The sequence below is a fragment of the Paramisgurnus dabryanus genome, chromosome 18, assembly GCF_030506205.2.
Source record: "Paramisgurnus dabryanus chromosome 18, PD_genome_1.1, whole genome shotgun sequence".
Taxonomy (NCBI): domain Eukaryota; kingdom Metazoa; phylum Chordata; class Actinopteri; order Cypriniformes; family Cobitidae; genus Paramisgurnus; species Paramisgurnus dabryanus.
This window is the reverse complement of record NC_133354.1, coordinates 36,568,071-36,579,573: the sequence shown is the minus strand read 5'-3', so window position 1 is coordinate 36,579,573 and position 11,503 is coordinate 36,568,071. Positions and strand designations below refer to the sequence as shown.

Below are 11,503 nucleotides of genomic sequence, written 5' to 3'. Positions count from 1 at the left end.
TCTGAGCTGGAAATGCCTTTAAACGACATTTCTCATCAAAAGAGTGCCCCTGAAGGCATTTTAGGCCGAATTGGGCACTTTTGCATGAAAAGTCACAGTCCAACCTGAAATGCTGAAATCGCTTGAAAAATGCTTTTCTGAGCTGGAAATGCCTTTAAACGACATTTCTCATCATAAGATTGCCCCTGAAGGCATTTTAGGCCGAATTGGGCACTTTTGCATGAAAAGTCACAGTCCAACCTGAAATGCTGAAATCGCTTGAAAAATGCTTTTCTGAGCTGGAAATGCCTTTAAACGACATTTCTCATCATAAGAATTCCCCTGAAGGCATTTTAGGCCGAATTGGGCACTTTTGCATGAAAAGTCACAGTCCAACCTGAAATGCTGAAATCGCTTGAAAAATGCTTTTCTGAGCTGGAAATGCCTTTAAACGACATTTCTCATCATAAGAGTGCCCCTGAAGGCATTTTAGGCCGAATTGGGCACTTTTGCATGAAAAGTCACAGTCCAACCTGAAATGCTGAAATCGCTTGAAAAATGCTTTTCTGAGCTGGAAATGCCTTTAAACGACATTTCTCATCAAAAGAATGCCCCTGAAGGCATTTTAAGCCGAATTTGGCACTTTTGCATGAAAAGTCACAGTCCAACCTGAAATGCTGAAATCGCTTGAAAAATGCTTTTCTGAGCTGGAAATGCATTTAAACGACATTTCTCATCATAAGATTGCCCCTGAAGGCGTTTTAGGCCGAATTGGGCACTTTTGCATGAAAAGTCACAGTCCAACCTGAAATGCTGAAATCGCTTGAAAAATGCTTTTCTGAGCTGGAAATGCCTTTAAACGACATTTCTCATCATAAGATTGCCCCTGAAGGCATTTTAGGCCGAATTGGGCACTTTTGCATGAAAAGTCACAGTCCAACCTGAAATGCTGAAATCGCTTGAAAAATGCTTTTCTGAGCTGGAAATGCCTTTAAACGACATTTCTCATCAAAAGAATGCCTCTGAAGGCATTTTAGGCCGAATTGGGCACTTTTGCATGAAAAGTCACAGTCCAACCTGAAATTCTGAAATCGCTTGAAAAATGCTTTTCTGAGCTGGAAATGCCTTTAAACGACATTTCTCATCATAAGAGTGCCCCTGAAGGCATTTTAGGCCGAATTGGGCACTTTTGCATGAAAAGTCACAGTCCAACCTGAAATTCTGAAATCGCTTGAAAAATGTTTTTCTGAGCTGGAAATGCCTTTAAACGACATTTCTCATCATAAGAGTGCCCCTGAAGGCATTTTAGGCCGAATTGGGCACTTTTGCATGAAAAGTCACAGTCCAACCTGAAATGCTGAAATCGCTTGAAAAATGCTTTTCTGCCCTGGTGAAAAACAAATATACTTTATTGTATTTCAAGTATATTTAACTTTGCAATAGTACATTACAAATATACTTACAAAGGAATGTACTTTCTTTAAACATATTTAAAGTATGCTTACAACATATTTGCGCGTATTTTTTACAATTAAACTTTTAACATACTTCAAAATAATTATACTTTAGTATATTTTCTAAAAGTATACTTTAGAAAAATATACTTAAAGTTAAAGTTTTGTGCAATTTTTAAAGTATACTAAATTTAAACTTATTTTAAAATGTATTTCAGGTATACTTTATCGGTATGCTTAAAGTTATCATTATAATAATGCACTGCCAGTATATTTCTAAAATACATTATTTAGTATTTTTTAGAAACAGTATATTTTAAGTACATTTTGAAAGTATATGGGGTGTACAAATGTATATTATTTTATGGAGAAATAACGTGGGCTTAAAATTACGAGAGAGCAGTATGTTCAGTTACATTTTATATTGTAGATGTATACATTTGTAATATACTATTAACATAAGGTACACTTTAACTTCACTATAGTCAAGCATTGGATAAACCAATTAACTGTGTTTTACCTCAAAATAACCGTGGTTTTGCTAATAATAATCAATACACCAAAAAAAACATGGTTACTAAACTTTTACCACAAAAAAAAAAAACATTCATTTTCGTAAGGGGAATATGAGTGTTTGTTTTTTTGTAGTTTTTCAGTCAATTGCATACCGCTTTTAGCTGTACAAAACTGAAACAGTTTTCGTAAATGCATTTCAGAGAAAAGTGAATTCTGAGATTTGAATAATGCATCTGACGTGTGTGTGATGACGTCACGACGCACGTATTTTGATTTTTACCAGTCGTTCAAGGCGGACGGATTCAGTCCCAAGGTACGTTAAAATATCTTAAAATTAATTATATTTGATTATCGTTTGACCATTCTGAAGTTTATCAGTAGACTATCATATTTCGAATGCGAAATGTTGTCAATAACGCGGTGTCTAACTCGCTATTAGTGATAAGCTGCTGTGTAGCTTAGCTTAGCTTATAGCTAATGTTAAAGGTTTGAAAGATAGCACTGTCAGCCTGTTATATCGAATTAGTACACCCGATTGTTTTGTTAAATATATGTATTGGTGTGTATGTATATGTTAATGAAAAAAGGTACCGTCAGAAAATCTGTTTTTTAAATGTAGCGTGAAAGTTAACCATTTATTGACTGTTTAGAGGTTGTAAGGCTTTTACCTAACTGTATTTAGTATTAATGATGCTGCATTCTTTCCTCAGAAGCTAAAGTTTTTCAAAGACATTTGTAGGGAGGACTTTGCAGCTAATGGTAAGTCATTTTAAACTCTTAAGATATAATAATTCATTCGTAGTAGTAAATCAAGCTTCAGTTTAGATAACGTTATACATATTGAGGCGGTTTCCCGGACAGGGATTAGACTAGTCCTAGACTAAAATAAATGTAAGAGCTGTCCAAACTGAAAACAACTTGCACTGACATATCTTAAAATACACAAGTGTCCTTTGTTTTTCCTCAAAATGCACACAGGTAATGTTTTTATTATGGCATGTTTTTTGAAACTGGTTATATTTCTTAATTAAACTAAGGCCTAGTCCTGTTTTAAGATAACCCCTTTCCAGGAAACACCCAATTGTCTGCTTGTTGCATTTTCTTTCTGACAATTTTTACATTTAAATTTAATACAATAAAATCTTTCTTTAGGAGCTGAAGTATTTTATGTAAGGAGGATTTTGCAGCCCATATAGGCAAGTCATTATAATGAAAACTCTTAGGGGTGGTTTCCCAGACAGGGATTAGATTTATCCAGGACTAGCAGGGGCGTCAGTTTGTGTTCAAAAGTGGTGGGGACAAAAGATCAGATGAAAAAACATTACAGCAGGACGGGAAAAATACTGAATAACGGCGCATCAAAAATGGGCATAGTGTAGGTCAACAACACAAAAATACTCAGCATAAAACCCTCAACAATGTCGACTGCACACATGTAACAGTCCCTACAACACCAGCTCAACCGAACAGCGCCAAAGCACCATACTGTAGAAAACAGCAGCACGTTTAGTCAATGATTACAACGAAATTCATTACATATGTAAAAGAAAACACACCAAAAGCACACAACGCAAAATATGTGACCCTGAACCACAAAACCAGTCGTACACTGCAAAAAATGATTTTCAAGAAAAAATTTCTTTCTGTTTTTGTCTTGTTTTCAGTAAAAATATAAAAAAATTCTTAAATTAAGAAGTTTTTTCTTGATGAGCAAAATGACCTAAAAAAATAATAAGTCTAGTTTTTAGACCGAAAACACCAAATGTAAGTGATTTTGTGCATAAAAGAAGCAAAAAAATCTGCCAATGGGGTAAGCAAAAAAATCTTGAACATTTTTCTTAAACATTAAATTCAAGAAAAATTCTAAAAAAAAATTGCTTACCCCATTGGCAGATTTTTTTGCTTGTTTTATGCACAAAATCACTTAAATTTGATATTTTTGGTCTAAAAACTAGATTTTTGCTCATCAAGACAAAGCATCTTAATTATGAATTTTTAGATATGCCTGAAGAAGATCTTACGATCGAAACGTCGCAATAAATATTTTGCAAGTTATTAGTGTGCGGGATATCTCTTTTATATACATAGATATTTTTACTGAAAACAAGACAAAAATAATAATTTTTTCTTGAAAATCTGACTTTCTTAGTATTTTTGTCTTGTTTTCAGTAGAACTATCTAAAAATTCTTAAATCAAGAACATATGTTTAGTTTATAGACAAAAACTATACAATTGAAGTGAATTTGTGCTTAAAACAAGCAAAAATATCTGCCAATGGGGTGAGAAAATTCTGCTTAAATTAAGTTTTTAGGAAAAAATAAATCTTTTTAGATGTTTTTTCTCACCCCATTGGCAGATATTTTTGCTTGTTTTAATCACAAATTCACTTAAATTGTATTTTTTTGTCTAAAAACTAGACTTATTTTCTTAGGTCATTTTGCTCATCAAAAAAAGCATCTTAATTTAAGAATTTTTAGATATTTCTACTGAAAACCAGACAAAAATACTAAGTAAGAAAGTCATTTTTGCAGTGTAAGTCGCACAGGTATTGTTTGATTTTTCAGAACATTTTAACTTAAATGCTTTCAAAAAGTGGTGGGGACAAAATCAACCATTTCAAAAAGTGGTGGGGACATGTCCCCAGCGTCCCCAGTGTAAATGACACCTATGAGGACTAGACCTTAGTTTAATTAGGATAGTTTTAACAAACATGCCTCACTAAAAACATTACTTATGTGCTTTACGATGTAAAACAAAGGGCACTGATGTAGCACTTCTGAGCTGGAAATGCCTTTAAACGACATTTCTCATCATAAGAATGCTCCTGAAGGCATTTTAGGTCGTATTGGGCACTTTTGCATGAAAAGACACAATCCAACCTGAAATGCCTGAAATCGCTTGAAAAATGCTTTTCTGAGCTGGAAATGCCTTTAAAAGACATTTCTCATCATAAGAATGCTTCTGAAGGCATTTTAGGCCGAATTGGGCACTTTGGCATGAAAAGTCAAAATCCAACCTGAAATGTTGAAATCGCTTGAAAAATGCTTTTCTCAGCTGGAAATGCCTTTAAACGACATTTGTCATCATAAGAATGCTCCTGAAGGCATTTTAGGCCGAATTGGGCACTTTTGCATGAAAAGTCAAAATCCAACCTGAAATGTTGAAATCGCTTGAAAAATGCTTTTCTCAGATGGAAATGCCTTTAAACGACATTTCTCATCATAAGAATGCTCCTGAAGGCATTTTAGGCCGAATTGGGCACTTTTGCATGAAAAGTCAAAATCCAACCTGAAATGTTGAAATCGCTTGAAAAATGCTTTTCTGAGCTGGAAATGCATTTAAACGACATTTCTCATCATAAGATTGCCCCTGAAGGCGTTTTAGGCCGAATTGGGCACTTTTGCATGAAAAGTCACAGTCCAACCTGAAATGCTGAAATCGCTTGAAAAATGCTTTTCTGAGCTGGAAATGCCTTTAAACGACATTTCTCATCATAAGATTGCCCCTGAAGGCATTTTAGGCCGAATTGGGCACTTTTGCATGAAAAGTCACAGTCCAACCTGAAATGCTGAAATCGCTTGAAAAATGCTTTTCTGAGCTGGAAATGCCTTTAAACGACATTTCTCATCAAAAGAATGCCTCTGAAGGCATTTTAGGCCGAATTGGGCACTTTTGCATGAAAAGTCACAGTCCAACCTGAAATTCTGAAATCGCTTGAAAAATGCTTTTCTGAGCTGGAAATGCCTTTAAACGACATTTCTCATCATAAGAGTGCCCCTGAAGGCATTTTAGGCCGAATTGGGCACTTTTGCATGAAAAGTCACAGTCCAACCTGAAATTCTGAAATCGCTTGAAAAATGTTTTTCTGAGCTGGAAATGCCTTTAAACGACATTTCTCATCATAAGAGTGCCCCTGAAGGCATTTTAGGCCGAATTGGGCACTTTTGCATGAAAAGTCACAGTCCAACCTGAAATGCTGAAATCGCTTGAAAAATGCTTTTCTGCCCTGGTGAAAAACAAATATACTTTATTGTATTTCAAGTATATTTAACTTTGCAATAGTACATTACAAATATACTTACAAAGGAATGTACTTTCTTTAAACATATTTAAAGTATGCTTACAACATATTTGCGCGTATTTTTTACAATTAAACTTTTAACATACTTCAAAATAATTATACTTTAGTATATTTTCTAAAAGTATACTTTAGAAAAATATACTTAAAGTTAAAGTTTTGTGCAATTTTTAAAGTATACTAAATTTAAACTTATTTTAAAATGTATTTCAGGTATACTTTATCGGTATGCTTAAAGTTATCATTATAATAATGCACTGCCAGTATATTTCTAAAATACATTATTTAGTATTTTTTAGAAACAGTATATTTTAAGTACATTTTGAAAGTATATGGGGTGTACAAATGTATATTATTTTATGGAGAAATAACGTGGGCTTAAAATTACGAGAGAGCAGTATGTTCAGTTACATTTTATATTGTAGATGTATACATTTGTAATATACTATTAACATAAGGTACACTTTAACTTCACTATAGTCAAGCATTGGATAAACCAATTAACTGTGTTTTACCTCAAAATAACCGTGGTTTTGCTAATAATAATCAATACACCAAAAAAAACATGGTTACTAAACTTTTACCACAAAAAAAAAAAACATTCATTTTCGTAAGGGGAATATGAGTGTTTGTTTTTTTGTAGTTTTTCAGTCAATTGCATACCGCTTTTAGCTGTACAAAACTGAAACAGTTTTCGTAAATGCATTTCAGAGAAAAGTGAATTCTGAGATTTGAATAATGCATCTGACGTGTGTGTGATGACGTCACGACGCACGTATTTTGATTTTTACCAGTCGTTCAAGGCGGACGGATTCAGTCCCAAGGTACGTTAAAATATCTTAAAATTAATTATATTTGATTATCGTTTGACCATTCTGAAGTTTATCAGTAGACTATCATATTTCGAATGCGAAATGTTGTCAATAACGCGGTGTCTAACTCGCTATTAGTGATAAGCTGCTGTGTAGCTTAGCTTAGCTTATAGCTAATGTTAAAGGTTTGAAAGATAGCACTGTCAGCCTGTTATATCGAATTAGTACACCCGATTGTTTTGTTAAATATATGTATTGGTGTGTATGTATATGTTAATGAAAAAAGGTACCGTCAGAAAATCTGTTTTTTAAATGTAGCGTGAAAGTTAACCATTTATTGACTGTTTAGAGGTTGTAAGGCTTTTACCTAACTGTATTTAGTATTAATGATGCTGCATTCTTTCCTCAGAAGCTAAAGTTTTTCAAAGACATTTGTAGGGAGGACTTTGCAGCTAATGGTAAGTCATTTTAAACTCTTAAGATATAATAATTCATTCGTAGTAGTAAATCAAGCTTCAGTTTAGATAACGTTATACATATTGAGGCGGTTTCCCGGACAGGGATTAGACTAGTCCTAGACTAAAATAAATGTAAGAGCTGTCCAAACTGAAAACAACTTGCACTGACATATCTTAAAATACACAAGTGTCCTTTGTTTTTCCTCAAAATGCACACAGGTAATGTTTTTATTATGGCATGTTTTTTGAAACTGGTTATATTTCTTAATTAAACTAAGGCCTAGTCCTGTTTTAAGATAACCCCTTTCCAGGAAACACCCAATTGTCTGCTTGTTGCATTTTCTTTCTGACAATTTTTACATTTAAATTTAATACAATAAAATCTTTCTTTAGGAGCTGAAGTATTTTATGTAAGGAGGATTTTGCAGCCCATATAGGCAAGTCATTATAATGAAAACTCTTAGGGGTGGTTTCCCAGACAGGGATTAGATTTATCCAGGACTAGCAGGGGCGTCAGTTTGTGTTCAAAAGTGGTGGGGACAAAAGATCAGATGAAAAAACATTACAGCAGGACGGGAAAAATACTGAATAACGGCGCATCAAAAATGGGCATAGTGTAGGTCAACAACACAAAAATACTCAGCATAAAACCCTCAACAATGTCGACTGCACACATGTAACAGTCCCTACAACACCAGCTCAACCGAACAGCGCCAAAGCACCATACTGTAGAAAACAGCAGCACGTTTAGTCAATGATTACAACGAAATTCATTACATATGTAAAAGAAAACACACCAAAAGCACACAACGCAAAATATGTGACCCTGAACCACAAAACCAGTCGTACACTGCAAAAAATGATTTTCAAGAAAAAATTTCTTTCTGTTTTTGTCTTGTTTTCAGTAAAAATATAAAAAAATTCTTAAATTAAGAAGTTTTTTCTTGATGAGCAAAATGACCTAAAAAAATAATAAGTCTAGTTTTTAGACCGAAAACACCAAATGTAAGTGATTTTGTGCATAAAAGAAGCAAAAAAATCTGCCAATGGGGTAAGCAAAAAAATCTTGAACATTTTTCTTAAACATTAAATTCAAGAAAAATTCTAAAAAAAAATTGCTTACCCCATTGGCAGATTTTTTTTGCTTGTTTTATGCACAAAATCACTTAAATTTGATATTTTTGGTCTAAAAACTAGATTTTTGCTCATCAAGACAAAGCATCTTAATTATGAATTTTTAGATATGCCTGAAGAAGATCTTACGATCGAAACGTCGCAATAAATATTTTGCAAGTTATTAGTGTGCGGGATATCTCTTTTATATACATAGATATTTTTACTGAAAACAAGACAAAAATAATAATTTTTTCTTGAAAATCTGACTTTCTTAGTATTTTTGTCTTGTTTTCAGTAGAACTATCTAAAAATTCTTAAATCAAGAACATATGTTTAGTTTATAGACAAAAACTATACAATTGAAGTGAATTTGTGCTTAAAACAAGCAAAAATATCTGCCAATGGGGTGAGAAAATTCTGCTTAAATTAAGTTTTTAGGAAAAAATAAATCTTTTTAGATGTTTTTTCTCACCCCATTGGCAGATATTTTTGCTTGTTTTAATCACAAATTCACTTAAATTGTATTTTTTTGTCTAAAAACTAGACTTATTTTCTTAGGTCATTTTGCTCATCAAAAAAAGCATCTTAATTTAAGAATTTTTAGATATTTCTACTGAAAACCAGACAAAAATACTAAGTAAGAAAGTCATTTTTGCAGTGTAAGTCGCACAGGTATTGTTTGATTTTTCAGAACATTTTAACTTAAATGCTTTCAAAAAGTGGTGGGGACAAAATCAACCATTTCAAAAAGTGGTGGGGACATGTCCCCAGCGTCCCCAGTGTAAATGACACCTATGAGGACTAGACCTTAGTTTAATTAGGATAGTTTTAACAAACATGCCTCACTAAAAACATTACTTATGTGCTTTACGATGTAAAACAAAGGGCACTGATGTAGCACTTCTGAGCTGGAAATGCCTTTAAACGACATTTCTCATCATAAGAATGCTCCTGAAGGCATTTTAGGTCGTATTGGGCACTTTTGCATGAAAAGACACAATCCAACCTGAAATGCCTGAAATCGCTTGAAAAATGCTTTTCTGAGCTGGAAATGCCTTTAAAAGACATTTCTCATCATAAGAATGCTTCTGAAGGCATTTTAGGCCGAATTGGGCACTTTGGCATGAAAAGTCAAAATCCAACCTAAAATGTTGAAATCGCTTGAAAAATGCTTTTCTCAGCTGGAAATGCCTTTAAACGACATTTGTCATCATAAGAATGCTCCTGAAGGCATTTTAGGCCGAATTGGGCACTTTTGCATGAAAAGTCAAAATCCAACCTGAAATGTTGAAATCGCTTGAAAAATGCTTTTCTCAGATGGAAATGCCTTTAAACGACATTTCTCATCATAAGAATGCTCCTGAAGGCATTTTAGGCCGAATTGGGCACTTTTGCATGAAAAGTCAAAATCCAACCTGAAATGTTGAAATCGCTTGAAAAATGCTTTTCTGAGCTGGAAATGCCTTTAAACGACATTTCTCATCATAAGAATGCTCCTGAAGGCATTTTAGGCCGAATTGGGCACTTTTGCATGAAAAGTCAAAATCCAACCTGAAATGTTGAAATCGCTTGAAAAATGATTTTCTGAGCTGGAAATGCCTTTAAACGACATTTCTCATCATAAGAATGCTCCTGAAGGCATTTTAGGCCGAACTGGGCACTTTTGCATGAAAAGTGAAAATCCAACCTGGAATGTTGAAATCGCTTGAAAAATGCTTTTCTGAGCTGGAAATGCCTTTAAACGACATTTCTCATCATAAGAATGCTCCTGAAGGCATTTTAGACCGAATTGGGCACTTTTGCAGAAATAGTCACAATCCAACCTGAAATGCTGAAATCGCTTGAAAAATGCTTTTCTGAGCTGGAAATGCCTTTAAACGACATTTCTCATCATAAGAATGCTCCTGAAGGCATTTTAGGCCGAATTGGGCACTTTTGCATGAAAAGTCAAAATCCAACCTGAAATGTTGAAATCGCTTGAAAAATGCTTTTCTGAGCTGGAAATGCCTTTAAACGACATTTCTCATCATAAGAATGCTTCTGAAGGCATTTTAGGCCGAATTGGGCACTTTTGCATGAAAAGTCAAAATCCAACCTGAAATGTTGAAATAGCTTGAAAAATGCTTTTCTCAGCTGGAAATGCCTTTAAACGACATTTCTCATCAAAAGAATTCCCCTGAAGGCATTTTAGGCCGAATTGGGCACTTTTGCATGAAAAGTCACAGTCCAACCTGAAATGCTGAAATCGCTTGAAAAATGCTTTTCTGAGCTGGAAATGCCTTTAAACGACATTTCTCATCAAAAGAATGCCTCTGAAGGCATTTTAGGCCGAATTGGGCACTTTTGCATGAAAAGTCACAGTCCAACCTGAAATTCTGAAATCGCTTGAAAAATGCTTTTCTGAGCTGGAAATGCCTTTAAACGACATTTCTCATCATAAGAGTGCCCCTGAAGGCATTTTAGGCCGAATTGGGCACTTTTGCATGAAAAGTCACAGTCCAACCTGAAATTCTGAAATCGCTTGAAAAATGTTTTTCTGAGCTGGAAATGCCTTTAAACGACATTTCTCATCATAAGAGTGCCCCTGAAGGCATTTTAGGCCGAATTGGGCACTTTTGCATGAAAAGTCACAGTCCAACCTGAAATGCTGAAATCGCTTGAAAAATGCTTTTCTGCCCTGGTGAAAAACAAATATACTTTATTGTATTTCAAGTATATTTAACTTTGCAATAGTACATTACAAATATACTTACAAAGGAATGTACTTTCTTTAAACATATTTAAAGTATGCTTACAACATATTTGCGCGTATTTTTTACAATTAAACTTTTAACATACTTCAAAATAATTATACTTTAGTATATTTTCTAAAAGTATACTTTAGAAAAATATACTTAAAGTTAAAGTTTTGTGCAATTTTTAAAGTATACTAAATTTAAACTTATTTTAAAATGTATTTCAGGTATACTTTATCGGTATGCTTAAAGTTATCATTATAATAATGCACTGCCAGTATATTTCTAAAATACATTATTTAGTATTTTTTAGAAACAGTATATTTTAAGTACATTTTGAAAGTATATGGGGTG

At 33.8% G+C, this 11,503-nt stretch overlaps 2 long non-coding RNA genes across 2 annotated transcripts; both read left to right on the top strand.

Annotated features, from left to right (window-relative positions):
• Positions 1 to 1,778: 1,778 nt before the first annotated feature.
• Positions 1,779 to 3,145, top strand: LOC135752951 (uncharacterized). Its single transcript, XR_010533402.2, has 3 exons — positions 1,779 to 2,262; positions 2,660 to 2,708; positions 3,102 to 3,145. It is a non-coding gene; the product is annotated as an uncharacterized lncRNA (long non-coding RNA).
• A 3,223-nt stretch (positions 3,146 to 6,368) lies between these two features.
• Positions 6,369 to 7,735, top strand: LOC135752949 (uncharacterized). Its single transcript, XR_010533400.2, has 3 exons — positions 6,369 to 6,852; positions 7,250 to 7,298; positions 7,692 to 7,735. It is a non-coding gene; the product is annotated as an uncharacterized lncRNA (long non-coding RNA).
• Positions 7,736 to 11,503: the final 3,768 nt, after the last annotated feature.